This window comes from Ornithodoros turicata, chromosome 1 (genome assembly GCF_037126465.1).
Source record: "Ornithodoros turicata isolate Travis chromosome 1, ASM3712646v1, whole genome shotgun sequence".
Lineage (NCBI taxonomy): Eukaryota > Metazoa > Arthropoda > Arachnida > Ixodida > Argasidae > Ornithodoros > Ornithodoros turicata.
Window position 1 is genome coordinate 210,082,357 of NC_088201.1, and position 25,444 is coordinate 210,107,800.

At 49.6% G+C, this 25,444-nt stretch overlaps 38 non-coding genes across 38 annotated transcripts; all 38 read right to left on the reverse strand.

Moving 5' to 3' along the window:
• Positions 1-7,065: 7,065 nt before the first annotated feature.
• Trnar-ucg (transfer RNA arginine (anticodon UCG)) lies at positions 7,066-7,138 on the reverse strand. Its single transcript has one exon. It is a non-coding gene; the product is annotated as a tRNA-Arg (tRNA).
• Positions 7,139-12,138: 5,000 nt separating this feature from the next.
• On the reverse strand, positions 12,139-12,211 carry Trnar-ucg (transfer RNA arginine (anticodon UCG)). Its single transcript has one exon. It is a non-coding gene; the product is annotated as a tRNA-Arg (tRNA).
• Positions 12,212-12,551: 340 nt separating this feature from the next.
• Positions 12,552-12,624, reverse strand: Trnar-ucg (transfer RNA arginine (anticodon UCG)). Its single transcript has one exon. It is a non-coding gene; the product is annotated as a tRNA-Arg (tRNA).
• A 3,893-nt stretch (positions 12,625-16,517) lies between these two features.
• Positions 16,518-16,590, reverse strand: Trnar-ucg (transfer RNA arginine (anticodon UCG)). The gene has a single exon. It is a non-coding gene; the product is annotated as a tRNA-Arg (tRNA).
• A 137-nt stretch (positions 16,591-16,727) lies between these two features.
• On the reverse strand, positions 16,728-16,800 carry Trnar-ucg (transfer RNA arginine (anticodon UCG)). The gene has a single exon. It is a non-coding gene; the product is annotated as a tRNA-Arg (tRNA).
• A 133-nt stretch (positions 16,801-16,933) lies between these two features.
• Trnar-ucg (transfer RNA arginine (anticodon UCG)) lies at positions 16,934-17,006 on the reverse strand. Its single transcript has one exon. It is a non-coding gene; the product is annotated as a tRNA-Arg (tRNA).
• A 133-nt stretch (positions 17,007-17,139) lies between these two features.
• Trnar-ucg (transfer RNA arginine (anticodon UCG)) lies at positions 17,140-17,212 on the reverse strand. The gene has a single exon. It is a non-coding gene; the product is annotated as a tRNA-Arg (tRNA).
• Positions 17,213-17,345: 133 nt separating this feature from the next.
• Positions 17,346-17,418, reverse strand: Trnar-ucg (transfer RNA arginine (anticodon UCG)). The gene has a single exon. It is a non-coding gene; the product is annotated as a tRNA-Arg (tRNA).
• Positions 17,419-17,551: 133 nt separating this feature from the next.
• On the reverse strand, positions 17,552-17,624 carry Trnar-ucg (transfer RNA arginine (anticodon UCG)). Its single transcript has one exon. It is a non-coding gene; the product is annotated as a tRNA-Arg (tRNA).
• A 135-nt stretch (positions 17,625-17,759) lies between these two features.
• On the reverse strand, positions 17,760-17,832 carry Trnar-ucg (transfer RNA arginine (anticodon UCG)). Its single transcript has one exon. It is a non-coding gene; the product is annotated as a tRNA-Arg (tRNA).
• A 133-nt stretch (positions 17,833-17,965) lies between these two features.
• On the reverse strand, positions 17,966-18,038 carry Trnar-ucg (transfer RNA arginine (anticodon UCG)). Its single transcript has one exon. It is a non-coding gene; the product is annotated as a tRNA-Arg (tRNA).
• A 133-nt stretch (positions 18,039-18,171) lies between these two features.
• Trnar-ucg (transfer RNA arginine (anticodon UCG)) lies at positions 18,172-18,244 on the reverse strand. The gene has a single exon. It is a non-coding gene; the product is annotated as a tRNA-Arg (tRNA).
• Positions 18,245-18,377: 133 nt separating this feature from the next.
• Positions 18,378-18,450, reverse strand: Trnar-ucg (transfer RNA arginine (anticodon UCG)). Its single transcript has one exon. It is a non-coding gene; the product is annotated as a tRNA-Arg (tRNA).
• A 133-nt stretch (positions 18,451-18,583) lies between these two features.
• Positions 18,584-18,656, reverse strand: Trnar-ucg (transfer RNA arginine (anticodon UCG)). The gene has a single exon. It is a non-coding gene; the product is annotated as a tRNA-Arg (tRNA).
• Positions 18,657-18,789: 133 nt separating this feature from the next.
• On the reverse strand, positions 18,790-18,862 carry Trnar-ucg (transfer RNA arginine (anticodon UCG)). The gene has a single exon. It is a non-coding gene; the product is annotated as a tRNA-Arg (tRNA).
• A 133-nt stretch (positions 18,863-18,995) lies between these two features.
• Trnar-ucg (transfer RNA arginine (anticodon UCG)) lies at positions 18,996-19,068 on the reverse strand. The gene has a single exon. It is a non-coding gene; the product is annotated as a tRNA-Arg (tRNA).
• A 133-nt stretch (positions 19,069-19,201) lies between these two features.
• On the reverse strand, positions 19,202-19,274 carry Trnar-ucg (transfer RNA arginine (anticodon UCG)). Its single transcript has one exon. It is a non-coding gene; the product is annotated as a tRNA-Arg (tRNA).
• Positions 19,275-19,407: 133 nt separating this feature from the next.
• Positions 19,408-19,480, reverse strand: Trnar-ucg (transfer RNA arginine (anticodon UCG)). Its single transcript has one exon. It is a non-coding gene; the product is annotated as a tRNA-Arg (tRNA).
• A 133-nt stretch (positions 19,481-19,613) lies between these two features.
• On the reverse strand, positions 19,614-19,686 carry Trnar-ucg (transfer RNA arginine (anticodon UCG)). Its single transcript has one exon. It is a non-coding gene; the product is annotated as a tRNA-Arg (tRNA).
• A 133-nt stretch (positions 19,687-19,819) lies between these two features.
• On the reverse strand, positions 19,820-19,892 carry Trnar-ucg (transfer RNA arginine (anticodon UCG)). The gene has a single exon. It is a non-coding gene; the product is annotated as a tRNA-Arg (tRNA).
• Positions 19,893-20,029: 137 nt separating this feature from the next.
• On the reverse strand, positions 20,030-20,102 carry Trnar-ucg (transfer RNA arginine (anticodon UCG)). Its single transcript has one exon. It is a non-coding gene; the product is annotated as a tRNA-Arg (tRNA).
• Positions 20,103-20,235: 133 nt separating this feature from the next.
• Trnar-ucg (transfer RNA arginine (anticodon UCG)) lies at positions 20,236-20,308 on the reverse strand. Its single transcript has one exon. It is a non-coding gene; the product is annotated as a tRNA-Arg (tRNA).
• A 137-nt stretch (positions 20,309-20,445) lies between these two features.
• On the reverse strand, positions 20,446-20,518 carry Trnar-ucg (transfer RNA arginine (anticodon UCG)). The gene has a single exon. It is a non-coding gene; the product is annotated as a tRNA-Arg (tRNA).
• A 133-nt stretch (positions 20,519-20,651) lies between these two features.
• Trnar-ucg (transfer RNA arginine (anticodon UCG)) lies at positions 20,652-20,724 on the reverse strand. Its single transcript has one exon. It is a non-coding gene; the product is annotated as a tRNA-Arg (tRNA).
• A 133-nt stretch (positions 20,725-20,857) lies between these two features.
• On the reverse strand, positions 20,858-20,930 carry Trnar-ucg (transfer RNA arginine (anticodon UCG)). The gene has a single exon. It is a non-coding gene; the product is annotated as a tRNA-Arg (tRNA).
• A 135-nt stretch (positions 20,931-21,065) lies between these two features.
• Positions 21,066-21,138, reverse strand: Trnar-ucg (transfer RNA arginine (anticodon UCG)). Its single transcript has one exon. It is a non-coding gene; the product is annotated as a tRNA-Arg (tRNA).
• A 133-nt stretch (positions 21,139-21,271) lies between these two features.
• On the reverse strand, positions 21,272-21,344 carry Trnar-ucg (transfer RNA arginine (anticodon UCG)). The gene has a single exon. It is a non-coding gene; the product is annotated as a tRNA-Arg (tRNA).
• Positions 21,345-21,477: 133 nt separating this feature from the next.
• On the reverse strand, positions 21,478-21,550 carry Trnar-ucg (transfer RNA arginine (anticodon UCG)). Its single transcript has one exon. It is a non-coding gene; the product is annotated as a tRNA-Arg (tRNA).
• Positions 21,551-21,683: 133 nt separating this feature from the next.
• Positions 21,684-21,756, reverse strand: Trnar-ucg (transfer RNA arginine (anticodon UCG)). Its single transcript has one exon. It is a non-coding gene; the product is annotated as a tRNA-Arg (tRNA).
• A 133-nt stretch (positions 21,757-21,889) lies between these two features.
• Trnar-ucg (transfer RNA arginine (anticodon UCG)) lies at positions 21,890-21,962 on the reverse strand. Its single transcript has one exon. It is a non-coding gene; the product is annotated as a tRNA-Arg (tRNA).
• A 133-nt stretch (positions 21,963-22,095) lies between these two features.
• On the reverse strand, positions 22,096-22,168 carry Trnar-ucg (transfer RNA arginine (anticodon UCG)). The gene has a single exon. It is a non-coding gene; the product is annotated as a tRNA-Arg (tRNA).
• Positions 22,169-22,301: 133 nt separating this feature from the next.
• On the reverse strand, positions 22,302-22,374 carry Trnar-ucg (transfer RNA arginine (anticodon UCG)). The gene has a single exon. It is a non-coding gene; the product is annotated as a tRNA-Arg (tRNA).
• A 133-nt stretch (positions 22,375-22,507) lies between these two features.
• On the reverse strand, positions 22,508-22,580 carry Trnar-ucg (transfer RNA arginine (anticodon UCG)). The gene has a single exon. It is a non-coding gene; the product is annotated as a tRNA-Arg (tRNA).
• Positions 22,581-22,713: 133 nt separating this feature from the next.
• Trnar-ucg (transfer RNA arginine (anticodon UCG)) lies at positions 22,714-22,786 on the reverse strand. The gene has a single exon. It is a non-coding gene; the product is annotated as a tRNA-Arg (tRNA).
• Positions 22,787-22,919: 133 nt separating this feature from the next.
• Trnar-ucg (transfer RNA arginine (anticodon UCG)) lies at positions 22,920-22,992 on the reverse strand. The gene has a single exon. It is a non-coding gene; the product is annotated as a tRNA-Arg (tRNA).
• Positions 22,993-23,125: 133 nt separating this feature from the next.
• On the reverse strand, positions 23,126-23,198 carry Trnar-ucg (transfer RNA arginine (anticodon UCG)). Its single transcript has one exon. It is a non-coding gene; the product is annotated as a tRNA-Arg (tRNA).
• A 133-nt stretch (positions 23,199-23,331) lies between these two features.
• Positions 23,332-23,404, reverse strand: Trnar-ucg (transfer RNA arginine (anticodon UCG)). Its single transcript has one exon. It is a non-coding gene; the product is annotated as a tRNA-Arg (tRNA).
• A 133-nt stretch (positions 23,405-23,537) lies between these two features.
• Positions 23,538-23,610, reverse strand: Trnar-ucg (transfer RNA arginine (anticodon UCG)). The gene has a single exon. It is a non-coding gene; the product is annotated as a tRNA-Arg (tRNA).
• Between the last annotated feature and the right edge of the window lie 1,834 nt (positions 23,611-25,444).

Below are 25,444 nucleotides of genomic sequence, written 5' to 3' on the forward strand. Positions count from 1 at the left end.
AGTTCGTCCTTGTAGCCTGGTAGCTCCCGCTCTTGGTTGCTGCTCGGTTTCCCTGCATCGCATTGGGGCGTCCCCTGTATTAGATTCGATATATTGTCACGCTCTGTCGAACGGTCAGCCTTGGAAACCGATTCTTCTCCATCGATGGGGGCCGCAGTCTGGCTTTGACCGGGGTTATGCGCATTAGTGCTGACTTGGATATCGGTGGGTGGCTGGCTCACACGTTGAGGATCCGTATTTGCCTCTTTTGCGCCAAAAGGGCTTTCTTGCTCCTTGTTTCCTGCTTTTGTTGACTCCTCAACATCCATCAATTCCACTGTCGCACCATCTTCGTCGACTACTGTTGCTTTAGAAGCATAGGTGTCCACGCAGTCCTCCGTCTCATGGCCAAATCTTCGGCATGACTTGCACCACGGCACTTTGCAATGCTTTCTCAAATGGCCCACTCTCTTACATCTGAGACAGAGTGGCGGTCTGCCTGGAATGTCGAGGAGCACTTGTCCCCCCAAGATCTTCATAATATGCGGGATGCTGTCAACTGAGACTCCTTCCCGCAGGACAATCTTGACCTTTCGCGTCGTGGTTTCTACACCCGCAAATGCAGTTGACCGCCATTTTTCACGCTGTATGTCCTCCACCTTACCAAACGCATTAAGGGCACTTATGACTGCACTATCTGGCACGTGCATCGGGAGCCAGTGGATTGACACTTGCGTATCCTTCTGATTTGGATCAATAATTAAGCACTTCTTGCCTTTCGCAGTGATTTCCTTCCTTGCTGCCAGCTTCTCCTTCGGTAGCCCAGAATGCAACGTCAGAGCCCAAACGTGGTTGAACAAGTATGCCCCGAACTGTGCAACATCGTCCCTGTTTATCACCGCAAACACACCATCCGCAAAATCGTCAGCCCTATATGGCCTCGCTGACGGGTCGGCGTGGAGGAAAACCGTATTCCTGGAAATGTTTCCTGTAGGCAGAGTAGGTAGCAGAAGCCGGTAATTATCGGTCGAGGTAGAAGACGATGAAACATTGGTGTTTTCCCGGCTAGGCTTAGCCGTGTTCGCTGCTCCGTCGGAGCTCATTTTTCCCACGTCCTTACGCTTCCGCTGCCGGAAGTGGAATCTCCGTCTTCTGATCCGAAGTCAGACGCCTTATGCATTATGCCACGCGGACATTTCTCACATTGAACGGACCCAATATTTACCCTCTGTATACGTAACATATGTTCTTTAGAGGGCACATGTGCATCTGAAGGGGTATATACCAGTATAAGGCAGACGTGAGGTTAAAAGGAGTCTCGCAGCGGTCGTCCGCGTCAGGACTCGAACCTGCAGTCTTCTGATCCTAAGTCAGACGCCTTATGCATTATGCCACGCGGACATTTCTCACATTGAACGGACCCAATATTTACCCTCTGTATACATAACATATGTTCTTTAGAGGGCACATGTGCATCTGAAGGGATATATACCAGTATAAGGCAGACGTGAGGTTAAAAGGAGTCTCGCAGCGGTCGCCCGCGACAGGACTCGAACCTGCAGTCTTCTGATCCGAAGTCAGATGCCTTATGCATTATGCCACGCGGACATTTCTCACATTGAACGGACCCAATATTTACCCTCTGTATACATAACATATGTTCTTTAGCGGGCACATGTGCATCTGAAGGGATATATACCAGTATAAGGCAGACGTGAGGTTAAAAGGAGTCTCGCAGCGGTCGTCCGCGTCAGGACTCGAACCTGCAGTCTTCTAATCCGAAGTCAGACGCCTTATGCATTATGCCACGCGGACATTTCTCACATTGAACGGACCCAATATTTACCCTCTGTATACATAACATATGTTCTTTAGAGGGCACATGTGCATCTGAAGGGATATATACCAGTATAAGGCAGACGTGAGGTTAAAAGGAGTCTCGCAGCGGTCGTCCGCGTCAGGACTCGAACCTGCAGTCTTCTGATCCGAAGTCAGACGCCTTATGCATTATGCCACGCGGACATTTCTCACATTGAACGGACCCAATATTTACCCTCTGTATACATAACATATGTTCTTTAGAGGGCACATGTGCATCTGAAGGGATATATACCAGTATAAGGCAGACGTGAGGTTAAAAGGAGTCTCGCAGCGGTCGTCCGCGTCAGGACTCGAACCTGCAGTCTTCTGATCCGAAGTCAGACGCCTAATGCATTATGCCACGCGGACATTTCTCACACTGAACGGACCCAATATTTACCCTCTGTATACATAACATATGTTCTTTAGAGGGCACATGTGCATCTGAAGGGATATATACCAGTATAAGGCAGACGTGAGGTTAAAAGGAGTCTCGCAGCGGTCGTCCGCGTCAGTACTCGAACCTGCAGTCTTCTGATCCGAAGTCAGACGCCTTATACATTATGCCACGCGGACATTTCTCACATTGAACGGACCCAATATTTACCCTCTGTATACATAACATATGTTCTTTAGAGGGCACATGTGCATCTGAAGGGATATATACCAGTATAAGGCAGACGTGAGGTTAAAAGGAGTCTCGCAGCGGTCGTCCGCGTCAGGACTCGAACCTGCACTCTTCTGATCCGAAGTCAGACGCCTTATGCATTATGCCACACGGACATTTCTCACATTGAACGGACCCAATATTTACCCTCTGTATACATAACATATGTTCTTTAGAGGGCACATGTGCATCTGAAGGGATATATACCAGTATAAGGCAGACGTGAGGTTAAAAGGAGTCTCGCAGCGGTCGTCCGCGTCAGGACTCGAACCTGCAGTCTTCTGATCCGAAGTCAGACGCCTTATGCATTATGCCACGCGGACATCTCTCACATTGAACGGACCCAATATTTACCCTCTGTATACATAACATATGTTCTTTAGAGGGCACATGTGCATCTGAAGGGATATATACCAGTATAAGGCAGACGTGAGGTTAAAAGGAGTCTCGCAGCGGTCGTCCACGTCAGGACTCGAACCTGCAGCCTTCTGATCCGAAGTCAGACGCCTTATGCATTATGCCACGCGGACATTTCTCACATTGAACGGACCCAATATTTACCCTCTGTATACATAACATATGTTCTTTAGAGGGCACATGTGCATCTGAAGGGATATATACCAGTATAAGGTACACGTGAGGTTAAAAGGAGTCTCGCAGCGGTCACCCGCGACAGGACTCGAACATGCAGTCTTCTGATCCGAAGTCAGACGCCTTATGCATTATGCCACGCGGACATTTCTCACATTCAACGGACCCAATATTTACTCTCTGTATACATAACATATGTTCTTTAGCGGGCACATGTGTATCTGAAGGGATATATACCAGTATAAGGCAGACGTGAGGTTAAAAGGAGTCTCGCAGCGGTCGTCCGCGTCAGGACTCGAACCTGCAGTCTTCTGATCCGAAGTCAGACGCCTTATGCATTATGCCACGCGGACATTTCTCACATTGAACGGACCCAATATTTACCCTCTGTATACATAACATATGTTCTTTAGAGGGCACATGTGCATCTGAAGGGGTATATACCAGTATAAGGCAGACGTGAGGTTAAAAGGAGTCTCGCAGCGGTCGCCCGCGACAGGACTCGAACCTGCAGTCTTCTGATCCGAAGTCAGACGCCTTATGCATTATGCCACGCGGACATTTCTCACATTGAACGGACCCAATATTTACCCTCTGATACATAACATATGTTCTTTAGCGGCCACATGTGCATCTGAAGGGATATATGTGGCGGCCCGTGTGTGATGACGAAGACGTGCCTCTGCTGCCACGCGCTACGGCTCTGGCACGGCAGTTCTACCGGCACCGTCCTAGCGTGAGGCCACGCACATCTGCCCGCTGGGACATTCCATCATCGCCGGTCAGGACTCATGTAGAGGAACACCACCTCCTCTACATTTGGTGACCCATGTCGGAGAAAGAGGTAGACTAGACACAGGTTGCCGTGAGAGCCAGGCCAGTCGAACTAGAGCCCGAGCTGGCCGAGGCAAAGGTTTTTATTACCCGCGCGCCTAGGTTATTGGTGCGCGGGAATGGTAATGGCGATGCCGCTACAGGGCTCCCCCCCTAGTCAGGCGTCGGAAGATGTCGAGCGATACATAGCTGTGGGGCCCAGGTGACGTGTCGGCGGCGGGGGGGAGGCGATGAAGTCGAGGGTGGAGAGTGAAGTGCGGACGAAGTGGCAGGAAGAATTGGCGTCGGCCCTGTGTGGGAGTTAACGGCGCTGGGGGACGTCGCAGGAACGTCGAGGAGGGCGGGCTTGAATCGCTGCAGGGCGACAGTCTCCTCTCGGTTCTTTACCAGGATGGTGTAATGCGTAGGAGATCTTCGCACGACAGCGTACGGGCCGGAGTATGGGTGCTGAAGGGGCCTCTTGACTGCGTCGCACCTGAGGAAGACGTGTGAAACCACGTTTCGATTTCGGGGTTCTGGTACGTCGCAGCAGAGCGTGGCACACGCGGGGGGATCGGGTGGAGGGCGGCCATTGTTTGGCGAAGGCGGGACACGTAGTCGGCTGGTGATGGAGACGGGAAGTCGGGAGGTGGGTCGATGATATCGCCAGGCAAGCGAAGAGACGTCCCGAAAACTAATTCCGCCGATGTGCAGCCTAAGTCTGGCTTATAAGCCGACCGAACTCCCAGCAGAGCTAGGGGCAGGACTTCTGTCCAAGGAAGGTCAGATGAGGTCCGGAGCGCGGCTTTCAGCTGCCGGTGAAAGCGCTCAACGAGGCCGTTGGAAGCCGGGTGGTAGGCGGTTGTTCGAATACGTTTGGTGCCAAGGGCTTGCGTGAGGTTGGAAAACAGGTTGGACTCGAACTGCGCGCCCCGGTCTGTGGTGATGATTGACGGAACACCGAACCGCGATACCCAGGTGGAGATGAAGGCTGAGGCGACGGTGGCGGCGGTAGCGTCGTGAATGGGAACGGCTTCGGGCCACCGGGTGAAGCGATCGACGATGGTCAGAATATACCGGTGGCCAGCACATACCGGAAGCGGTCCAACCAGATCAATGTGGAGATGCGCGAAACGGTCGTCGGGGGGCAAGAACCTTTCTGGTGCTCTGCGGACGTGCCGTTGCACTTTGCTGCGCTGACAGGGAAGGCAAACGCGCACCCAGTTCTTGACGTCCTTGTTCATGTGCGGCCAGACATACCGTTGGGAAATCAAGCGCAGAGAAGCGCGGGCGCCGGGGTGAGAGAGCGCATGGTACGTCTCGAAGATGCGACGTCGCAGGGAAGAGGGGACGAAAGGTCGGGGCCGTCCCTGAGAAGTGTCGCAGGCAACCAGAGTGGAGGAACCGGGTAAGGCGACATCTTCGATGGTCAAAGAAGCCGCGCCAGAACGGTACTGAGCCAGCTCGGCGTCGGAAGACTGTGCTTGGGCCAGGGCGTCGAGAGAGAGTGCAGGCAGCGATCCGAGAGCGTTCACGCGACTGAGAGCATCCGCCGCTACATTGTCAGCACCGCTGACGTGTTGAATGTCGGTGGTGAATTCCGCGACGAACGCAAGGTGACGGGTTTCGCGAGGACTGTATTTGGTACCTGATGCAGAGAAGGCATATACAAGGGGCTTGTGGTCAGTAAGCACTGTAAATGCACGGCCTTCCAAGAAAGGTCGGAAGTGCTTTATCGTGAGGTAGATGGCTAAAAGTTCTCGTCCAAAGGTGCTGTACCTCGTCTCTGGCGGTTTGAGCTTGCGAGAGAAGAACGCCAAGGGGCGCCACGCTCCTCTGATACGCTGTTGAAGCACGGCGCCGACGGCTGTGCTGGAGGCGTCAACCATAATGGACGTTTCGGCGTCATGGCAGGGGTGGAAAAGGAGCGATGCGCTCGCAAGTTCTTCCTTAATGGCCTTGAACGCGGCAGTGGCTTCTTCGGTCCATGATAGAGGCGGTGGGGACATAGTACGTTTAGAAGTAAGCATGGCTTCGAGTGGAATAAGCTTGGCCACGCACGACGGAATGAAGCGCCGGAAAAAGTTGATTAACCCAAGGAACTGGCGCAGCTTGGTCAAGGAAGTGGGAAGCGGGAAGTCCTGGATGGCCGCAACTCTGGAAGGCAAAGGCAGGATTCCCTGGCTGTTGACACGGTGCCCGAGGAAATCGAGTTCCGGAACGCCGAACTCGCTCTTCGCTGCGTTAATGATGATTCCATAGTCGTGAAGACGGGAGAACAGCGCACGAAGGTGTTGCTCGTGTTCGGCTGGCGAACGACTTGCGACGAGGATATCATCAATATACGCATAGACGAAGGGGAAGCCGCTGATGATGTTGTCCACAAACCGCTGGAACGTCTGAGCGGCGTTCTGCAACCCGAAGGGCATCCGCAGAAACTCGAATAATCCGAAAGGTGTTGTGATCGCGGTTTTGGCTATGTCCTCTTCGGCCATCGGGATCTGGTGGTACGCAAGGACAAGATCTATTTTGGAGAATACTGTGGCGCCCTCCAGCTGCGCAGCAAAATCCAAGATGTGCGGTATGGGGTATCTGTCCGGGATAGTGGCTTGATTCAAAGCGCGGTAGTCGCCGCACGGTCTCCAATCTCCGGTCTTTTGGGGCACCATGTGCAATGGCGACGACCAGGTGCTTGATGACGGCCGGACGATTCCGAGCTCAAGCATGTGGTCGAATTCTGCTTTGGCTACCCGGAACTTCTCGGGTGCCAGACGACGCGGGCGAAAGTGGACCGGTGGGCCACGGGTGGTGATGTGGTGGACCACGTCGTGCTGCACAGGCCTGGTCCAGTCAGGTGGCTGGGTGAGTGCCGGGAATTCCTTCAGTATGGCGGCGAAGGGTGATTCAGCTGGTGATTCAGGCACGGCACAGGCCAAGACACGCAACGGTGGAGTCGATAGACGTAGTCCGTGCACTGACAAGGAAGTAGTCCTGTCGATCAGATGTAGCCCTGTCGTCCTAGCGTGAGGCCACGCACATCTGCCCGCTGGGACATTCCATCATCGCCGGTCAGGACTCATGTAGAGGAACTCCACCTCCTCTACATATATACCAGTATAAGGCAGACGTGAGGTTAAAAGGAGTCTCGCAGCGGTCGTCCGCGACAGGACTCGAACCTGCAGTCTTCTGATCCGAAGTCAGACGCCTTATGCATTATGCCACGCGGACATTTCTCACATTGAACGGACCCAATATTTACCCTCTGTATACATAACATATGTTCTTTAGAGGGCACATGTGCATCTGAAGGGATATATACCAGTATAAGGCAGACGTGAGGTTAAAAGGAGTCTCGCAGCGGTCGTCCGCGTCAGAACTCGAACCTGCAGTCTTCTGATCCGAAGTCAGACGCCTTATGCATTATGCCACGCGGACATTTCTCACATTCAACGGACCCAATATTTACCCTCTGTATACATAACATATGTTCTTTAGCGGGCACATGTGCATCTGAAGGGATATATACCAGTATAAGGCAGACGTGAGGTTAAAAGGAGTCTCGCAGCGATCGTCCGCGTCAGGACTCGAACCTGCAGTCTTCTGATTCGAAGTCAGACGCCTTATGCATTATGCCACGCGGACATTTCTCACATTGAACGGACCCAATATTTACCCTCTGTATACATAACATATGTTCTTTAGAGGGCACATGTGCATCTAAAGGGATATATACCAGTATAAGGCAGACGTGAGGTTAAAAGGAGTCGGAGCTCATTTTTCCCACGTCCTTACGCTTCCGCTGCCGGAAGTGGAATCTCGTCTTAATCTCCGTCTTCGCAGGCGTCTTAACACATCCTGCCCATGCTCTCCGCGTGTTTCATTGTAGCTGCGGCGATAAAGGGGAGGAGGAAAGGAGCTGGATACCGTATCCCAGTATAACTTCTTCTTCTTCACCTTGGACAGGTAGTCCCAGGAAAACTTCTCGCAGAAAAAGGTGATACTTTTCTGAATCTCCCTGTAGAAGCCAAGCACCCTGGTGTTGGGCACGCCGCCTTTCGTGCTGACGATCCACTGCAGAAGATGGTGGGTTCCTAGGGTCTGAATAGCAGTTCGAAGCTGGGGTCTTGCTTCGTCTCGGAAATATATAAAGCGTAACACTTTTATTTTGATCTCAAGGTTGACGACACCGAGCCCTCCCGCTTGTAGTGGCCAAAAGATGTCGGTTCGCCGCATTCTTTCGAATTTGGACTGCCACAGGAATACGGCACATGTCCTTTCAAAGCGATGTACTGTCGCTGCGTCAATGGGCGTTGCCTGGGCCGGGTACAAGATTACTGGGAAGAGCACCGTGTTGCATACGTAGCTCCGGCTTATCAGTGACAGTTTTCTGCCTTGGTACGGTTTTAGCTTCGCCTGAAGTGCGTTGATTTTTGGCTCCCATTTTGCAGTGTCGGCAGTTTCCCAGTCTAGGCTTACTCCCAGGTACCTTCCAACTTCTGAGGTCCACTGTGTCTCGAGATATTGCGTAGGCTTCTCTTCCCAGTCTCCTATCCACGCTCCTTTCGATTTGTTAATGTTGAGGCGGGCTCCAGACGCATCACAGAAAGCTTCCACAATCGCAAGGGCGACCTTCACTTGTTCCTTACTTGAACAGATTACTGTGACGTCGTCCGCATACGCTACAAGTTTAACCTCTTGATGAGGCGCCCTCAGCCCACTTATTAGGACGTTGTCAATTATCGCACGGCACAGCGGCTCCAGGTAGAGTGCGAACAAAATTGGCGACAGGGGACATCCTTGCCGCACTGACCTCGTAACTGAGAAGCGTGGACTCAGACAGCCGTTAACCACGAGCTGCGCCGAGATTTCCTTGTAACATATTTCCACCCATTCTACCATGTCCTCCCCGACTTCGATCCATCGCAGAAGGTCGAAAAGGAAGCCGTGGGATACCCTGTCGAAGGCCTGGTTCAGATCCGCTTGAAATACTGCTAGTGGAGGGCCAACTGTTTTTGCCACCTCGCATACTGTCCTTATCAGGTGAATATTACTTGAGATTTTCCTCCCTTTGATTCCATAGGTCTGATGGGTGCCAATGATTTTCCAGAGCACGCTGTCCAGTCGTCGTGCTAGTATCTTTGCAAGTATTTTATAATCACTGCAGAGGAGGCTTATTGGGCGGAAATCAGACACGGTTGGGACTCCCTTCTGCTTCATCTTCTTCGGAATGAGAACTGTGTTGCATTTCCTCATTGTCGGAGTCATTAGTCCACGATTTCTAATATCCTCAAAAACCACTTCTAGAACGGGAGACAAATCGTCCACAAAGGTTTTGTAGAAAGCTGAACCGAGGACGTCGGGTCCAGGTGCCTTGTTCCTGGATAGCTTCTTGATTGCCGCCCGAATTTCTTGCTGAGTGATTCTTACACGGCCTTGTTGCCTGTCTTCGGGGTTCACCTTTGGCACTCCTTCGCAAATATCCGCGCATTTCGCACTTGTGTTTTCTTCCGCGCTGAAATGTGTTTTGTAGTGCTTGTAAAGCTCTTCCTCTACAGCCTCCGTCCCCTCCATGTCGGTGGCGTCACTTCGTATCCTTGATATGAATTTCTGTTCCTTTCTTTCTCTTTCCCGCACCAGGAAAACTTTCACCATGGTCTCGTCTCTCTCAATGGCTTCTACCCTGCTGCGCACTTGTGCGCCACGGTACCTCTCTCGCATATTTTCCAGTATCTTCTTCTTTATTCCTTTTATGTCTTGTGTGAAACACCTGGGCGTTTTCTCCTCTGCCATAATTATGGTACTCAAGCTTCCCATTAGCACCTTCATCTCTTTCTTTTTTTCCGCTGCCATTTTCAGCCCGTACTCGATTGCACTGGCTCGTACTTCCTCTTTGAAACGTTCCCACGCTGGGGCGTCTATTCCTTCCTTATTAAGCTCCGCAAGCATCTTTTTTATCAGTGACACGAAGGCTTCGTCGTTCAAAAAGCTCTCGTTCATCTTCCATGGGACCACCCCTTTTTGCTTCTGTGGCACCTTCGACGCCTTAAACTGCGCAATTAGAAGTGCGTGATCAGTGAAAGCCACAGGCTTAACTTGGTATTCTGCTCTGCTAGGGCTCAACTCCCCCGAAACGTAAATCCGATCTAATCTGGCATGTGACGTGCCCTGCCAGTGCGTAAACGTGACCGGCAAATCGTCGTTGCCTGTTGAAACATCTTCTAAGTCATTTCCCACCAGTATATGTTTTAGTGCTGTTACACTGCTGTCTTTGCTTTGTTTCTTATATGTGCAATCACGTTGGTGTTCCACACAGTTAAAATCGCCGGCCACTATCACCTTGCTATCTGTACTCACGAAGTGCGCTAAGCTGCTTTCAAAAAACAATTTACGTTCTGAAGACTCGTTCGGGGCGTACACGCTTATCACCCTCACGATTTCGCCTTGCTATATCATATCAACACTGGCAATGCGGCCGTTTTGTTCCAAATCACAGTCAATAACTTTCATCTTGCTGCTCTTTCTTATCATGACGGCAGTTCCTGCGCTTCTGTTCACCCCGGATGCGTGATACACGAAAAACCATTTGCTGAAAGCATTAACCAGTTCAATTTCATCTTCAACAGATGAAATCTTCGTTTCCTGTATGCAGATTACGTCAATGTGTTCATCAAGAAGTATAGTCAGGAGCCAATCTTTCCTTTCTCGTCGAAGTAAACTGTTTGCGTTCAATGTAGCGACTTTTAAGTGAATTCTTCTCATTGTGATGTATCAGTACCGCACTTACGATTTGTGATCTTTCTTGAGGCGCCGTCTTCGTTCTTCAGGTGTTATGAAAGGCGCTGGGGTATAACGGGACTTTTTGTGACCTGGGCCAACTTCTTTTCATTTGCCTCCGTCAGAAATGTTTCCAATTCCATCGGTGGCAGCAGTAGGTGGCATCCCCACTATATCTTCGCTGGTGCTCATCCTGGTTTTGTCGTTGTCTTCGTTGTCAACGTTCCTTTCAGAAACGCTGCTGGTGGTAGCCGTGGCTGGATCCACAGTATAGGCAGCTTCTGAAACGGAGTGGTGGTGCCCTTCTGCCTGTAGGTCCGTCGCTTCGTTGGCTTGAGGTTGTTTGGCCTGAGCTTCGTTGCTCCCTCCGGACCTCTCCTCCCCAGTCGCTCCTTGTTTCAATGCTTCCCCCTCAGCACCAGAGCTCAGCTGGGCTGGGGCTGTATCAACGCTTCCAGGCACTTCGCTCATCGCCTTTGACATCTCGGCCACGTCCATGAGTTCGTCAACCACTGTTTGTTCCATTCTGGCTTTGGTCCTAGACGCGTATATGCTGATGCAATCTTCGGTTTCATGACCGAAGCTTCTGCACGACCGGCACCATGGGGACCTGCACTGTTTCCTGATGTGCCCCACTTTTTTACACCGCAGGCACAATGGTGGCCTTCCGGGTATGTCAACGAGCACTTGCCCGCCCAGGACGTTTATGATGTGCGGAATGCCGTCCACCGTTACTCCCCCATGGAGTTCTATGGTTACTTTCCGAGTCGTCGTCTCAACGCCTGCGAAAGCCGTTGCCTTCCACTTCTCTCTTTGAACGTCTTTGACCTTTCCGAACGTACTCAGCACGTTTATCAGGGCAAGGTCAGGAACATGCATCGGCAACCAGTGCACCGATAATTCCACCTCCTTCTTATTGGGATCCAAAATGACGCATTTTTTCCCCTTCACCAGAAATTCTTTCTTTTTCACGAGTTTCTCTTTCGCTAGCCTCGTGTGTAGTGTCAAGGCCCATACGTGGTTGTACAAATAGGTTCCTAGCTGAGCCACATCTTCCTTTTCGATGACTGATAGCACTCCTTAAAGACGCCTTATGCATTAGGCCACGCGGACATTTGTCACATTGAACGGACCCAATATTTACCCTCTGTATACATAACATATGTTCTTTAGCGACCACATGTGCATCTGAAGGGATATATACCAGTATAAGGCAGACGTGAGGTTAAAAGGAGTCTCGCAGCGGTCGTCCGCGACAGGACTCGAACGTGCAGTCTTCTGAGCCGAAGTCAGACGCCTTATGCATTAGGCCACGCGGACATTTGTCACATTGAACGGACCCAATATTTACCCTCTGTATACATAACATATGTTCTTTAGCGACCACATGTGCATCTAAAGGGATATATACCAGTATAAGGCAGACGTGAGGTTAAAAGGAGTCTCCCAGCGGTCGTCCGCGACAGGACTCGAACCTGCAGTCTTCTGAGCCGAAGTCAGACGCCTTATGCATTAGGCCACGCGGACATTTCTCACATTGAACGGACCCAATATTTACCCTCTGTATACATAACATATGTTCTTTAGCGGGCACATGTGCATCTGAAGGGATATATACCAGTATAAGCCAGACGTGAGGAAAAATGATTCTAGCAGCGGTCGTCCGCGACAGGACTCGAACGTGCAGTCTTCTGAGCCGAAGTCAGACGCCTTATGCATTAGGCCACGCGGACATTTCTCACATTGAACGGACCCAATATTTACCCTCTGTATACATAACATATGTTCTTTTGCGGGCACATGTGCATCTGAAGGGATATATACCAGTACAAGCCAGACGTGAGGTTAAAAGGAGTCTCGCAGCGGTCGTCCGCGACAGGACTCGAACCTGCAGTCTTCTGATCCGAAGTCAGACCCCTTATCCATTAGGCCACGCGGACATTTGTCCCTCTGAACGGACCCAATATTTACCCTCTGTATACATAACATATGTTCTTTTGCGGGCACATGTGCATCTGAAGGGATATATACCAGTACAAGCCAGACGTGAGGTTAAAAGGAGTCTCGCAGCGGTCGTCCGCGACAGGACTCGAACGTGCAGTCTTCTGAGCCGAAGTCAGACGCCGTATACAATTTTTTTTTTTGAACTTTTATTTCATGCTAAAACGTACATAAAACCTCAATGACTACTTCGCCATTCTGTAAGTTAATAGGGTGTGCCGTTTCCTAATTTTGTTCGTGTTCAGCTTGGTCTGCGGCGTCTTCACTGTGGTACTCTTCCGTACCCTCTTGTTGCTCGAAGCAGGTGCCTTCACATCGCTGTCTTTCACCAGCTGGCGTTCTTGTTCCTTGCTGTGATGGTGTGCAGCAGGCTCCTAAGTCCGCTGCAAGTGATATCGTCTTCCCGTGCTGTCACCACCGTGAGCACCCATTCAAGGCTGGTGAGGAAGTGGTTCCATGGTGTCTTCGGCTTGACTTTGCCTTCAGAAATGGCCATCCTGTACCGCCATAAGGAGTGGAGACCGATAACCACCAGAGCGGCCGACGTGTTGTTGTCTTCGCAGCCGTCGAACACGAGGAATTTTAGCGAAAACCAGTCAATGTTGATGTCCAGACCGGTGCACGCTCTGAACTGCTCCCAAAAATCTCGAGCTCGTTTGCAGTTTACAAACACATGAAACAGGTCTTCTTCAGCGCTGCACAGGTCACACCTCACTGACCACGGGACAAAGAATCCTTTTCTCTGCAGCCAGACTTTGACCGGCAACACTTCGCAGTGGAACCTTGTGAAGAGGTCCTTCGCGCCGGATGGTACGCAGAGCTTGCGTAGCCTTTTGAAGACGTTCTGGGCTTCTGTTGTGAGAAGGAACTTCCGATAGAGCGGTTCTGGTGTCACGCTGTCTACAGTATCCCAGTAGAGCTTTCTCCGTTTAACCTTGCTGAGGTAGTCCCAAGAGAACCTCATTTCAAAGAAGGCAATAGCCGCTCCGATCTCCCTGTAGAACGCCCTGGTCTCCTTTGCCCTTGCCGGATTTTCTAGTGGCACTGTCCACCTATGGAGGTGGTGTGCTCCAAGTGTCTGTATGCAGCTTCTGAGGAATGGATCGTCCTGGTCCCTGAAGTAGAGGAACCTCTGTACTTTGAGCTTAATGTCGAGGTTCACAAGTCCAAATCCACCTTTGCTTGGGCTCAAGAAGAGGTTCGATCGTCGCATCTTTTCCATTGGAGAATTCCACACAAAGGTGGCACACAGTCGGTGGAACTTGTTGACCACTGCATTGTTGTATTTCGTGCATTGGGCAGTATACAGCACTGCTGGGTACAAGCAGGAATTGCATACGTACGCCTTGTTGAAGAGCGTGAGGAACCGTCCGTGCCAGGGAGTCAGCGAGTGCCTGAGCCGGTTCAATTTGGGGTTCCATACTTGTGCTGCTTGCTTTCTTAAGTCGAACTCGACTCCGAGATACTTGTCAACCTTGTTTGTCCACTGCAAGCCAAGAACATTGGTTGGAGTTTCTTCCCACGGTCCAAGCCAGCTGCCTAATGTCTTGCTGAGGTTGAGCTCTGCTCCGGAGTGCTTCGAGAACTCCTGAATGGTGTCTAGTGCTTGTTGGACTGCCTCAACAGTGGTGCACACTACGGTAACGTCATCGGCATACGCGAGAAGCTTGATGCTTTCCGTGCCTATCTTGAGCCCTTGAATACTTTCGTTGGAACTGATCATGCGACATAGCGGTTCCAGGTATGCAGCGAACAGAAGCGGTGAAAGTGGACACCCCTGCCTCACTGATGAATGAATCGGTATGGGTTTGCTTAACCTCCCGTTCACTACTAATCTGGTGCTGATGTCTTCGTAGCAGAGCTTTATCCAGGCCATTAGGGAGCTCCCGACCTTCAGTTTTTCAAGAACCGCCCAGAGATACTGGTGACTGACTCTATCGAACGCCTGCCGCAGGTCAACCTGGAGAACGCACAGCCGGGCAGGTAGTGTTTCGGCAGCCTCGCACACTGCCCGCATCACGTGTAAGTTTCGTGCGATCGACCTGCCCTTGACTCCGTAGACTTGATGCTGACCAATGGCAGTCCGCAGGCAACCCTCTAATCTGTTATTGAGAACCTTGGCAAATATCTTGTAATCTGCGCAGAGAAGGCTGATTGGTCGAAAATCGTTAACTGTTGGAGCTTCGCTGTTCTTGGGGTTCTTTTTAGGGATAAGGACGGTGAAGGATTGACGCATTGATGGCGGAAGCAGCTTTCTCGAAGCGATGTCGTCGAACACCAACTTCAAGATTGGGGAGAGTAAGGTAGCGAACCTTTTATAGAATGCTGATCCAATTCCATCCGGGCCCGGAGCTTTGTTTCTTCCCAGCTTTCGGATAACTCTCTCTATCTCCCCCGTTGTTATTTCGCCGTTCGCTGCTTCTGCTACTTCTGTCTTTACTGCCGGCAAGTCGAGGCCGCTTATAGCTTCGGTAACGTTTGTCCCAGTTGATGACGAGAACAGACCGCGGAACTTCTCGTAGAACAGTCCTTCGATTTCCTCTTGCGATGTCGCAGTGCCGTCTGGACTGTTCAAACCTGTAATGGCGTTGAACGATCCCCTTTCTCTTTCCCGTAGGAGGAATACTTTGCTGGGCGTTTCCTCACGCGACACCGTGTTTAGCCGGCTCCGAATTGCTGCACCCTTGTATCGTTTTTCCAAAATTTCAAGAAGTGCTTTTTCACTTCTCCAATTTCCTGTGTATACCGTCCGGGGGTTTGGTCTTCCTCTGCGACTAACACACGGAGGTCTTTGGTAAGTGACCGGGCCTGTTCCCTCTCCTTGAAGCTTCTTGACTGACTATAGGATATTGCTTTGTTTTTGAAGTTTGTCTTGAAGATCTCCCACGTAACGGCGTTGATACTGCTTCCGCTCTTGTATTCTGTGATCATGTTTTCCACTTCCTGACAGAAAGTCTCTTCTTCCAGGATGCTTTCGTTGAGCTTCCACGAATAAGACCTTGCCTTGCTGATGCAACTTGTGGCCTGAGCGCTGAGATCGATGTCGACGCTGACGAGTCCGTGGTCCGAGAAAGGTACCGGCGTGACGGTGTAGTTGCAGGCCGTCTTGTCCCAGTCAGCGGAGAAATAGATTCTGTCGAGTCTTGCATGGGACGCACCTTGCCAGTGAGTGTACCGCTGACTGGGTTCCGTTCCTACCACAGCAACGTCGACCAAACTGAAATCTGTCACCAGCTTCTTGAATTCCGTCACACTAGCGTCCCTCCTGAAGGGGTAGCTGCAGTCATACTTGCTGGTTACCATATTGAAGTCGCCACAGAATACAACTTTTGCCGGTGTGTCCACGAAAGCTCTCAGCTCAGAGAAGAAGATTTTCCTGTCGTCCCTTATATTTGGCGCGTAGACACAAATTACTCGCGCTAACTGGTTGGCGATGAGCAGATCGACACAGGTAAATCGGCCGGTTTGGTCAAGGATGGTGTCGACGACGGTGACGATACTGTCCTTCTTCACAAATATCGCTGTCCCCGCACTGTGACCAGTGCCTGCGGAGTGGTAGCAGTAGTAGTTACGTTTAAAGAAATTAACAAGGTCCTTCTCTTGTTCCGCGGTAGAGATCTTCGTTTCCTGGAGGCAGATAATGTCTAGTTTGTGTTCCTTTATCATTTCCATGAGCCTTATACATTAGGCCACGCGGACATTTGTCACTCTGAACGCACCCAATATTTACCCTATTTATAGATAACACATGTTCTTTAGCGGCCACATGTGCATCTGGAGGGATATATACCAGTATAAGGCAGACGTTAGGAAAAAGGATTCGGGCAGCGGTCGTCCGCGACATGACTCGAACCTGCAGTCTTCTGATCCGAAGTCAGACGCCTTATCCATTAGGCCACGCGGACATTTGTCTCTCCGAACGCACCCAATATTTACCCTATTTATAGATAACACATGTTCTTTAGCGGCCACATGTGCATGTGGAGGGATATATGTATACCAGTATAAGGCAGACGTTAGGAAAAAGGATTCTGGCAGCGGTCGTCCGCGACACGACTCGAACCTGCAGTCTTCTGATCCGAAGTCAGACGCCTTATCCATTAGGCCACGCGGACATTTGTCACTCTGAACGCACCCAATATTTACCCTATTTATAGATAACACATGTTCTTTAGCGGCCACATGTGCATCTGGAGGGATATATACCAGTATAAGGCAGACGTTAGGAAAAAGGATTCTGGCAGCGGTCGTCCGCGACACGACTCGAACCTGCAGTCTTCTGATCCGAAGTCAGACGCCTTATCCATTAGGCCACGCGGACATTTGTCACTCTGAACGCACCCAATATTTACCCTATTTATAGATAACACATGTTCTTTAGCGACCACATGTGCATCTGGAGGGATATATACCAGTATAAGGCAGACGTGAGGAAAAAGGATTCTGGCAGCGGTCGTCCGCGACAGGACTCGAACCTGCAGTCTTCTGATCCGAAGTCAGACGCCTTATCCATTAGGCCACGCGGACATTTGTCACTCCGAACGCACCCAATATTTACCCTATTTATAGATAACACATGTTCTTTAGCGGCCACATGTGCATCTGGAGGGATATATACCAGTATAAGGCAGACGTTAGGAAAAAGGATTCTGACAGCGGTCGTCCGCGACAGGACTCGAACCTGCAGTCTCCTGATCCGAAGTCAGACGCCTTATCCGTTAGGCCACGCGGACATTTGTCAGTCTGTACGGACCCAATATTTACCCTCTGTATACATAACATATGTTCTTTAGCGACCACATGTGCATCTGAAGGGATATATACCAGTATAAGGCAGACGTTAGGAAAAAGGATTCTGACAGCGGTCGTCCGCGACAGGACTCGAACCTGCAGTCTCCTGATCCGAAGTCAGACGCCTTATCCGTTAGGCCACGCGGACATTTGTCAGTCTGTATACGGACCAAATATTTACCCTCTGTATACATAACATATGTTCTTTAGCGACCACATGTGCATCTGAAGGGATATATACCAGTATAAGGCAGACGTTAGGAAAAAGGATTCTGACAGCGGTCGTCCGCGACAGGACTCGAACCTGCAGTCTCCTGATCCGAAGTCAGACGCCTTATCCGTTAGGCCACGCGGACATTTGTCAGTCTGTACGGACCCAATATTTACCCTCTGTATACATAACATATGTTCTTTAGCGACCACATGTGCATCTGAAGGGATATATACCAGTATAAGGCAGACGTTAGGAAAAAGGATTCTGACAGCGGTCGTCCGCGACAGGACTCGAACCTGCAGTCTCCTGATCCGAAGTCAGACGCCTTATCCGTTAGGCCACGCGGACATTTGTCAGTCTGTACGGACCCAATATTTACCCTCTGTATACATAACATATGTTCTTTAGCGACCACATGTGCATCTGAAGGGATATATACCAGTATAAGGCAGACGTTAGGAAAAAGGATTCTGACAGCGGTCGTCCGCGACAGGACTCGAACCTGCAGTCTCCTGATCCGAAGTCAGACGCCTTATCCGTTAGGCCACGCGGACATTTGTCAGTCTGTACGGACCCAATATTTACCCTCTGTATACATAACATATGTTCTTTAGCGACCACATGTGCATCTGAAGGGATATATACCAGTATAAGGCAGACGTTAGGAAAAAGGATTCTGACAGCGGTCGTCCGCGACAGGACTCGAACCTGCAGTCTCCTGATCCGAAGTCAGACGCCTTATCCGTTAGGCCACGCGGACATTTGTCAGTCTGTACGGACCCAATATTTACCCTCTGTATACATAACATATGTTCTTTAGCGACCACATGTGCATCTGAAGGGATATATACCAGTATAAGGCAGACGTTAGGAAAAAGGATTCTGACAGCGGTCGTCCGCGACAGGACTCGAACCTGCAGTCTCCTGATCCGAAGTCAGACGCCTTATCCGTTAGGCCACGCGGACATTTGTCAGTCTGTACGGACCCAATATTTACCCTCTGTATACATAACATATGTTCTTTAGCGACCACATGTGCATCTGAAGGGATATATACCAGTATAAGGCAGACGTTAGGAAAAAGGATTCTGACAGCGGTCGTCCGCGACAGGACTCGAACCTGCAGTCTCCTGATCCGAAGTCAGACGCCTTATCCGTTAGGCCACGCGGACATTTGTCAGTCTGTACGGACCCAATATTTACCCTCTGTATACATAACATATGTTCTTTAGCGACCACATGTGCATCTGAAGGGATATATACCAGTATAAGGCAGACGTTAGGAAAAAGGATTCTGACAGCGGTCGTCCGCGACAGGACTCGAACCTGCAGTCTCCTGATCCGAAGTCAGACGCCTTATCCGTTAGGCCACGCGGACATTTGTCAGTCTGTACGGACCCAATATTTACCCTCTGTATACATAACATATGTTCTTTAGCGACCACATGTGCATCTGAAGGGATATATACCAGTATAAGGCAGACGTTAGGAAAAAGGATTCTGACAGCGGTCGTCCGCGACAGGACTCGAACCTGCAGTCTCCTGATCCGAAGTCAGACGCCTTATCCGTTAGGCCACGCGGACATTTGTCAGTCTGTACGGACCCAATATTTACCCTCTGTATACATAACATATGTTCTTTAGCGACCACATGTGCATCTGAAGGGATATATACCAGTATAAGGCAGACGTTAGGAAAAAGGATTCTGACAGCGGTCGTCCGCGACAGGACTCGAACCTGCAGTCTCCTGATCCGAAGTCAGACGCCTTATCCGTTAGGCCACGCGGACATTTGTCAGTCTGTACGGACCCAATATTTACCCTCTGTATACATAACATATGTTCTTTAGCGACCACATGTGCATCTGAAGGGATATATACCAGTATAAGGCAGACGTTAGGAAAAAGGATTCTGACAGCGGTCGTCCGCGACAGGACTCGAACCTGCAGTCTCCTGATCCGAAGTCAGACGCCTTATCCATTAGGCCACGCGGACATTTGTCAGTCTGTACGGACCCAATATTTACCCTCTGTATACATAACATATGTTCTTTAGCGGCCACATGTGCATCTGAAGGGATATATACCAGTATAAGGCAGACGTTAGGAAAAAGGATTCTGACAGCGGTCGTCCGCGACATGACTCGAACCTGCAGTCTTCTGATCCGAAGTCAGACGCCTTATCCATTAGGCCACGCGGACATTTGTCTCTCCGAACGCACCCAATATTTACCCTATTTATAGATAACACATGTTCTTTAGCGGCCACATGTGCATGTGGAGGGATATATGTATACCAGTATAAGGCAGACGTTAGGAAAAAGGATTCTGGCAGCGGTCGTCCGCGACACGACTCGAACCTGCAGTCTTCTGATCCGAAGTCAGACGCCTTATCCATTAGGCCACGCGGACATTTGTCACTCTGAACGCACCCAATATTTACCCTATTTATAGATAACACATGTTCTTTAGCGGCCACATGTGCATCTGGAGGGATATATACCAGTATAAGGCAGACGTTAGGAAAAAGGATTCTGGCAGCGGTCGTCCGCGACACGACTCGAACCTGCAGTCTTCTGATCCGAAGTCAGACGCCTTATCCATTAGGCCACGCGGACATTTGTCACTCTGAACGCACCCAATATTTACCCTATTTATAGATAACACATGTTCTTTAGCGGCCACATGTGCATGTGGAGGGATATATGTATACCAGTATAAGGCAGACGTTAGGAAAAAGGATTCTGGCAGCGGTCGTCCGCGACACGACTCGAACCTGCAGTCTTCTGATCCGAAGTCAGACGCCTTATCCATTAGGCCACGCGGACATTTGTCACTCTGAACGCACCCAATATTTACCCTATTTATAGATAACACATGTTCTTTAGCGGCCACATGTGCATCTGGAGGGATATATACCAGTATAAGGCAGACGTTAGGAAAAAGGATTCTGGCAGCGGTCGTCCGCGACACGACTCGAACCTGCAGTCTTCTGATCCGAAGTCAGACGCCTTATCCATTAGGCCACGCGGACATTTGTCACTCCGAACGCACCCAATATTTACCCTATTTATAGATAACACATGTTCTTTAGCGGCCACATGTGCATCTGGAGGGATATATACCAGTATAAGGCAGACGTTAGGAAAAAGGATTCTGACAGCGGTCGTCCGCGACAGGACTCGAACCTGCAGTCTCCTGATCCGAAGTCAGGCGCCTTATCCGTTAGGCCACGCGGACATTTGTCAGTCTGTATACGGACCAAATATTTACCCTCTGTATACATAACATATGTTCTTTAGCGACCACATGTGCATCTGAAGGGATATATACCAGTATAAGGCAGACGTTAGGAAAAAGGATTCTGACAGCGGTCGTCCGCGACAGGACTCGAACCTGCAGTCTCCTGATCCGAAGTCAGACGCCTTATCCGTTAGGCCACGCGGACATTTGTCAGTCTGTACGGACCCAATATTTACCCTCTGTATACATAACATATGTTCTTTAGCGACCACATGTGCATCTGAAGGGATATATACCAGTATAAGGCAGACGTTAGGAAAAAGGATTCTGACAGCGGTCGTCCGCGACAGGACTCGAACCTGCAGTCTCCTGATCCGAAGTCAGACGCCTTATCCATTAGGCCACGCGGACATTTGTCAGTCTGTACGGACCCAATATTTACCCTCTGTATACATAACATATGTTCTTTAGCGACCACATGTGCATCTGAAGGGATATATACCAGTATAAGGCAGACGTTAGGAAAAAGGATTCTGACAGCGGTCGTCCGCGACAGGACTCGAACCTGCAGTCTCCTGATCCGAAGTCAGACGCCTTATCCATTAGGCCACGCGGACATTTGTCAGTCTGTACGGACCCAATATTTACCCTCTGTATACATAACATATGTTCTTTAGCGACCACATGTGCATCTGAAGGGATATATACCAGTATAAGGCAGACGTTAGGAAAAAGGATTCTGACAGCGGTCGTCCGCGACAGGACTCGAACCTGCAGTCTCCTGATCCGAAGTCAGACGCCTTATCCGTTAGGCCACGCGGACATTTGTCAGTCTGTACGGACCCAATATTTACCCTCTGTATACATAACATATGTTCTTTAGCGACCACATGTGCATCTGAAGGGATATATACCAGTATAAGGCAGACGTTAGGAAAAAGGATTCTGACAGCGGTCGTCCGCGACAGGACTCGAACCTGCAGTCTCCTGATCCGAAGTCAGACGCCTTATCCATTAGGCCACGCGGACATTTGTCAGTCTGTACGGACCCAATATTTACCCTCTGTATACATAACATATGTTCTTTAGCGACCACATGTGCATCTGAAGGGATATATACCAGTATAAGGCAGACGTTAGGAAAAAGGATTCTGACAGCGGTCGTCCGCGACAGGACTCGAACCTGCAGTCTCCTGATCCGAAGTCAGACGCCTTATCCGTTAGGCCACGCGGACATTTGTCAGTCTGTACGGACCCAATATTTACCCTCTGTATACATAACATATGTTCTTTAGCGACCACATGTGCATCTGAAGGGATATATACCAGTATAAGGCAGACGTTAGGAAAAAGGATTCTGACAGCGGTCGTCCGCGACAGGACTCGAACCTGCAGTCTCCTGATCCGAAGTCAGACGCCTTATCCATTAGGCCACGCGGACATTTGTCAGTCTGTACGGACCCAATATTTACCCTCTGTATACATAACATATGTTCTTTAGCGACCACATGTGCATCTGAAGGGATATATACCAGTATAAGGCAGACGTTAGGAAAAAGGATTCTGACAGCGGTCGTCCGCGACAGGACTCGAACCTGCAGTCTTCTGATCCGAAGTCAGACGCCTTATCCATTAGGCCACGCGGACATTTGTCAGTCTGTACGGACCCAATATTTACCCTCTGTATACATAACATATGTTCTTTAGCGACCACATGTGCATCTGAAGGGATATATACCAGTATAAGGCAGACGTTAGGAAAAAGGATTCTGACAGCGGTCGTCCGCGACAGGACTCGAACCTGCAGTCTCCTGATCCGAAGTCAGACGCCTTATCCATTAGGCCACGCGGACATTTGTCAGTCTGTACGGACCCAATATTTACCCTCTGTATACATAACATATGTTCTTTAGCGACCACATGTGCATCTGAAGGGATATATACCAGTATAAGGCAGACGTTAGGAAAAAGGATTCTGACAGCGGTCGTCCGCGACAGGACTCGAACCTGCAGTCTCCTGATCCGAAGTCAGACGCCTTATCCGTTAGGCCACGCGGACATTTGTCAGTCTGTACGGACCCAATATTTACCCTCTGTATACATAACATATGTTCTTTAGCGACCACATGTGCATCTGAAGGGATATATACCAGTATAAGGCAGACGTTAGGAAAAAGGATTCTGACAGCGGTCGTCCGCGACAGGACTCGAACCTGCAGTCTCCTGATCCGAAGTCAGACGCCTTATCCATTAGGCCACGCGGACATTTGTCAGTCTGTACGGACCCAATATTTACCCTCTGTATACATAACATATGTTCTTTAGCGACCACATGTGCATCTGAAGGGATATATACCAGTATAAGGCAGACGTTAGGAAAAAGGATTCTGACAGCGGTCGTCCGCGACAGGACTCGAACCTGCAGTCTTCTGATCCGAAGTCAGACGCCTTATCCATTAGGCCACGCGGACATTTGTCAGTCTGTACGGACCCAATATTTACCCTCTGTATACATAACATATGTTCTTTAGCGACCACATGTGCATCTGAAGGGATATATACCAGTATAAGGCAGACGTTAGGAAAAAGGATTCTGACAGCGGTCGTCCGCGACAGGACTCGAACCTGACGTCTTCTGATCCGAAGTCAGACGACTTATCCATTAGGCCACGCGGACATTTGTCTTTTTTTTTTTTTCCTTTTATTTCACAAGTCTTATACATTCGTACACGTCACATAATGGAAAATTATGTTGAACACTGTATGTGACTCCCAGTCACATCCAGGGAATACGCTCCCGGTCACTTATTTTGCGCAAAACATCTCGTAACCACTCGGGTACGTCATCTCTGTATCGTGCTACTTTGAAGGTTTCCAGCATTTCTTGCTGGAAATACTCAAAAGGGGGTCTTAAGGGTTCCTCATTCCGGTCCAGCATCTTGAGCTTCCACAGTGCGTGCAGGCCGATTATAATGATCATATCATATCTGGTATCTATCCCCCTAGCCAATGGCAAAAACCTAATTGTATGCTCATTTAAATACAGTGTCTTTTTCAGCTTTTGTTGTAAGTCGTCCCAAAAAAACATAGCCTCATTGCAGTACAGAAATACGTGGTCAATCGTCTCAGGCACATTACAGAAGCGACAATTAACAGTCCACGGTACAAAAATCCCTTTTGATGCAAGCCACGCCTTAACAGGAAGAATACCTGCATGAAGTCGGAAGAAGAAAGTCTTCAAATCCGCTCTAATTGGCATCTTGGTTACACGGCACAAAACATCTTTCCCTTTCCCTTCTTGCGATACCGCGCGATACAGAGGTGTTGGAAATAAGGAATCGATAAGATCACTTGCCAGTCGTTTTCTGTCGACTTCAAAAACATATTGCACAGAATATCTACAAAGCAAAAACTTAACACATCCTACAACCTCACTATAAAATCCACGAAGTTTAGTCTTCAGTTTCACTACAGAAACCGCTATGCATGGCAGGTGCTCTCCAATCACACACTGTAACATGGTTCTCAAGACAGGATGGGAAGCGTTCCTGAGAAAGAACAGTCTCATAATAATCTGTTTTACAAACAAATGATGTAGTCCGAGTCCACCGTCTATAACACTTTTGAACAGGTTTTCTCGTCGCGTTGGCTCAAATTTGGAGCACCATATCAAAGTTGCAAAAATCCTGTGAAGCACATGAATGTTCTTGCGAGCACACGGGAGAACATGCAGTAAATACACAACCCTGGCAACCAGAAAGATATTGCAGACTTTTGCTCGCTGAAATATAGACAATTCGCTTGGTTTCCACGTGAAAGCCTGCTTACGCACCTTGTCCGCTACAGTCTTCCACACATGGTTCGTATTGATACTATCCTCCAAAGGCACCCCCAAATACTTTGGTAGGCTTGTCTGCCATGTCATGCCCTCATATTCCTTCGGCTTGGATCCCCACTCGCCTGCCCATACACCGACAGATTTATCCTTGTTTAGTTGTGCCCCTGATGCTTCACAGTACCCTTCGACAATTTCCATGACTTTGGCAACGCTTTTCTTATCGACGACGAACACGGCCAGGTCATCAGCATACGCAAGCGTCTTTATCTCTGTGCTGCCAAGTGTATAACCGTGCACGTCAGTACACTTGTTTATGTTTCGGCACAGGGGTTCTAAGTATAAGTCAAACAGAAGTGGGGACATGGGGCAGCCTTGACGTACTGAATTCTGCAGTGCAATGGGTTTGCTCACGATTTTGTTGATGACCAGGCGAGTCTCAGCCATTGCGTAAGACAAGCGTATCCTGTTTATGAAGATAGGGCCCATATTCACTGCTTCAAGGATGGAAAACAGAAATGAGTGATTCACCCGATCGAACGCTTTGGACAGGTCGAACTGCATCATAGCTGCCTGGTCTCCTTCTAGTCTGCATCTGTCCAGTACCGTCCTTGCCACATGTATATTGCTTTGAATACTACGTCCCTGTATAGCACAGGTTTGATGTTCGCCCACT